This window comes from Sinocyclocheilus anshuiensis, unplaced genomic scaffold (genome assembly GCF_001515605.1).
Source record: "Sinocyclocheilus anshuiensis isolate Anshui unplaced genomic scaffold, SAMN03320099.WGS_v1.1 scaffold1079, whole genome shotgun sequence".
Taxonomy (NCBI): domain Eukaryota; kingdom Metazoa; phylum Chordata; class Actinopteri; order Cypriniformes; family Cyprinidae; genus Sinocyclocheilus; species Sinocyclocheilus anshuiensis.
In genome coordinates, this window is record NW_015548207.1 from 2,129,720 (window position 1) to 2,134,733 (window position 5,014).

Consider the following 5,014-nt stretch of genomic DNA (forward strand, 5'->3'; position numbering starts at 1 on the left):
TATATAAACAGTTATATATATATATATATATATATATATAGTTTATATCAAAGTTATGACTGTTGAAAGCAGTTGTAATATAAAGAATATTCCAACAAAATATTAAATTTTTTTAAATTACTTATTTAAATATTAATTATATATTAAATATGACATATTAGAGTTTTTTACTACAATTATTTATAATTATTTAAAAAATATAAATTCAACAGACATTTTATTTGGACTAACATTTTTTGGTCCAAATTTTTCCTTTTTGTCGTAATTGTGTTGTCTAGATTGTGTTACACAACAATGAAAAATTCCAATTATGAATTACAAAAACGTATTATATTATTCGAAACTTAATCATAGGCCTATAATTATTACAATCATTATCATTAGTATTATCATTAAACAGGCTATTCAAAACATGACTTTTAATTAGTAGACATAAACAGTTATGCATTTAGCAGAGGCATTTATCCATTAAGCGACTGAAAATAAACCAAATCAATTCATCATGAGCCAGTAATATTTATAATATACAATGTCAGAATGTAGAATATATATAATGTAATATAATGAAGCTTTTCAGTGTCGTTTGTAACCACAAAGCCGAATTTATATTTAAAAAAAAGGTCCCTCGACCAACTGAGGAGCAGATTTAGGAGCCATTTCCTGCTAGACAGAGACACATCCTATCTGTGGTCAGCCGCGACCATATTCCTCTACTCATCCGTTTTCTCTCCCCCCGCCCCCACACACACACACACACACACTTTACCCCTGCTCGAGTCTTTAATATCCCTCATGATGCAGTGGAGATGTCACCCTGAAAGTTTAGCTTCATTACGATGTCTAGGTGCTCCAGACGGCTCACATCGTCAGTCTACGTGCCGTTCCCGCCGCGATCCTTGAGTACAAGCGGAATAATCGAAGTGCACAGATCAATGCCGCGGCCATCAAAGCCAATGGGCCAGAGCGAGTGGAAACAGCCCACTCACACCCAAAGCTCCTTCATAAATCATAAGGGTGAATCTTTAGCACTCATTTTGGATAAAGTGAAGCAGCCGATGACAGCGGCTCATAAAGCATCGTCTGGAGATACACAAAGAGTGAAACGGCAGCACAACCGCCCATTAGCGGTATAATAAAGTGAAACTCGCAGACGAGGCGCCTACATGTTGTCTTCCCAACTTGAGAGGGAAAGAAATAAGCACAAATGGGATGAATGGAGCAGGCAAAGGGCACAAATTACAAAAGAGAGGCCACATAATGTGATGGACGATAAAAGCTGATGCACTTTTAGGAAGTAGGTGCCATCCAAAAAGTTTTTTTTGATTAAAATATCAAAGGCTCATATACACATATATCACTGAAACAAACACAAAACACAATATTAGTCTGTAAAAGTGCTCAATAACAACATTTAACAAAGAGTCTTTGCTCTGATGTCCGGTGTTTTGTTTTTTTCTGACATTTGTTAAAAGTGCCGTAGTTGTTTCACACTTTGTTCCTGTTTCCTCAGCTTAAGACTTCCTGTCTTAAGATAGACTTCCGTTATGTCATTGTTTCGAAACGCAGTCTGCGGCTGTCACTTCATCTTATTGGCACAGAGGCAAAGGGCACACAAACAGAAGCACCAAAACTGACGAGCACAAACAACATCCTGTGCTTAAAAACCCGCTGTTGGAACTTTAAAAGTAATTTGAACAAATCCTTAACTGTAAGCAGTAAACATTGGGAAATAACTCTCATAGTTTCCAAAAGAAACTTACTTTCCAAAAGAAATTAAATTTATGACTTTTGCCTGGCGGACTAAATAAAATGGACAAAAAAATCTTAAAGACTTACACTGAATGAGCGACTCAAGCCATATCAACAGACTAGAATATCATAGAGACACCCTGAACACCCTAGCAACCACTGAACAATGTCCTAGGACCACTTAGCAACCACCTATGCTAAAAAATTACCTAAAGAATCTGAATTACAAATTTATATACTTGCATATATGCCTTTTTTCTCAGAATTTCGAGTTTATATGTGTTTAGAAACTCCCAATTCTGAGTTTATATCTCGCAATTTTGAAAATAATGGAAAAGTCAAAGTTGTGAGATATAAACACGCAACTGTGAGAAAAAAAAATCAGAATTGTAAGATAAAAAGTCGCAATCACGCAATTTTTATTCCGTGGTGGAAACAAACAAAAAAAAAAAAACAACTGCAAAATGTAAAATAAAAAAGTCAGAATTCTGGGGTTTATATCTAACAGTTCTGACTTCTTTTCTTAGAATTGCGAGTTTATGGAGTATCTTGCATTTCTAAACACACACGTTTGTGATAATTTGCTGTCAATTTCTGTATATATATATATACTGTACAATTAATTTAATGTACTGTTGTCTGTGTTGCAATAATTTACTGTAAATTAACAGGTAATTTATTACAGTGCCAGAATACCCTAGAAACCATCTAACGGGGTGTTTGCACAACACCATTAAAAAAACTGAAATCTTTTTATGCATTTTGGCTGTTTATTTACACGACAACAGTGTTTTGGGGGCCTGGAAATGCAATCTTTTGAAACCGGGTTTTAAAGTGTACATTTTTGAAAATTATACTGATATTGTCTTCACGTAAACTACAAAAATGTGAATTTGTGAAAAACGGTGACGGCACACGCACACATAGGCTATTACATGATCAGTCTATAGAAATGCGTATGTGCGCAAGCGCATAGTGTTTCCTTACAAAGTGACATCGCCAACTACTGGCCTCGCATGCATAATACAGCGTTTTTAATCGTTTTCGCAGATCCATGTGAACGGGTGTCATTTTGACGACGTTGTCATCTGTACGCAAAACTTTTAAAAACGCAAAAGAAAAACTTTTCAGTTTTTAGTACAATCATTGTCATGGAAACATACCCTAAAATACCCTAGCAACCACCTAGGACACCTAGCAACCATGTGGCAATCCCCTAGTAATGGCATGGCAGGGATGTTTGCAAGCACCGCTCATCAGAATATTTAAATATTAAGTAATCGTATTTAAAATTAGTCATTGTATCCACGGAAAAGAAAAGCTGAATCTTCAAACTTGAGATGAACACTTCCTTCTTACACTCACTATTTGCTCAAAACAGGAGCAATAAAGCAGAAGCAGGGATTTTTTTTTTTTGTAATTCCTACATTTGAGAGCCAAAATCTGATGCAAAACCTCAACATCAAACATTCCAGTTTCAGACTTTCAGAGTGGCAAACTGCTGAATGTTTGAGAGTCATTTCTTCCACACAAAAACAAATGTATCATTATGCCATGCAGGAATAATTTTAGCCCCAAGCGTTTCACACATGTTCTCTTTGATCGTACAAGTATTTGGATCAGCAGCGCTACTATTTCGTACTTGTCATCTTATATTTAGAGTGAAGGCTGCTCCTTTGGAAGTGTTACATCCTGAGTTTCTCATTGGGAATCTGTTTTGACAAGCCACTCAGATATAATGCTCAGCAAGTCCAATCACTATCTTCCCAAAGTCCTCGTGAAAAAAAAGGTAAAGAAAAACAAACTGCTGGCTCTTGTAGTGACTGCTAGATTCTGTCAGGGAATGCCAGGAGAGACAAGGTAAGATCCATGTGCAGTTTATTGAAAGTAACAAATTAACAGAACAGAACAAAAATGTGGCAAAAGGTAATCCAACACACAGAGAACAGAAAACACGATGAACATGAGACAACTATAAACTCAGAAGACAATACACAATCTAGCAGCAAAGACAGACAGAGTGAGCATGGTATATATAGAGGGATAATGAGTAATTGATAACAGGTGAACATGATCGGAACTGATAACCAGGTGCTAATGATCAGAACAGAATGACAAGCAAGTGACTATGGGAAATGGAGTTCAACACATATAACCGCGAGTGTGTATGTGTGTAAGCATGTGTTAGTACGTCAGTCTGGCTTTGTTCTGCTTCTTAATGTCATGTTACAGCAGGCCACAGTCAAATCTAATAATTTACAGTTTAAATGGAGGTCCATTAAGGGGGACGTTCAAGTTTTGTTTTTTTAATGAATCTGTGTCAACTTTTGCTTTTTGCCAAGTATCAATAATAACCAATGATTATGTATTTCTTTCTCTGAAATAATCCTGGGGACCAGGACTACATTCATAAACATTTTGTGTCATGCAACATGAATTTAAGCGACAACCAGGTCCAAGTAACACCAGAAGTTGGCCATATTTATATTGTGGGCCATTTTTCAAAAATTAAATACATTTTATTTTGCTTAAATAATTTGAAGCTATTTTTATGACCATTAAGACTTTTTTGTGTTGTTAATTACTAAACACATAATAATAATAATAATAATAATAATAATAATAATAATAATAATAATTAATAGTAGTAACTTATTTATGAAAGAAAAAAAAACATTATTAGCATTATGTATTCGTTTACTAAAAATATTTGGCTTATACATTCTATACATTGTTTATTCATTCTATAAATAATCAACCAACCAAACAAACAAATAAATAGATAGCAATAAAACAGCAATAAAAATAATTACTATCAACTAGTTTTATAAAGGTGATCTCTGAAATCCTAAACTTTTAAAAAAGTAACTAAATAGTATATTTAATTTAATATAAAATTTGTATCGTTGTTTAAAATGTATATGTTATTAAAATGGTTGTATTGTGGTATTATTACTCATATAATAATAATTACAATAATACTAATGTTATTACTGTTATTTTAAAAACAAGTAAATAATATATTTATTTTAATTTATACTTTGTGCTATTGTTTAAAAATAGAGTTTTTTAACGTTTTTGTATTGTGGTGTGTGATTAATTCACATAATACAAAATATTCAAATAATGTTTATATTATACAAAATATAGTATTTACTTATTTTTTATACTAATAATATTAATGATAATATTTATTATTATTATAAAAAATAAGTAAATACTGTATTTGATATAATATTAAAAATGTATATTAATATTAGTATTG

General features: G+C 33.0%; 1 protein-coding gene across 1 annotated transcript in view; it reads right to left on the bottom strand.

Annotated features, from left to right (window-relative positions):
• LOC107653613 (beta-1,3-N-acetylglucosaminyltransferase manic fringe) overlaps nucleotides 1-5,014 on the bottom strand; it is a 14,299-nt gene that overhangs the window by 7,427 nt on the left and 1,858 nt on the right. The window lies entirely within an intron of this gene.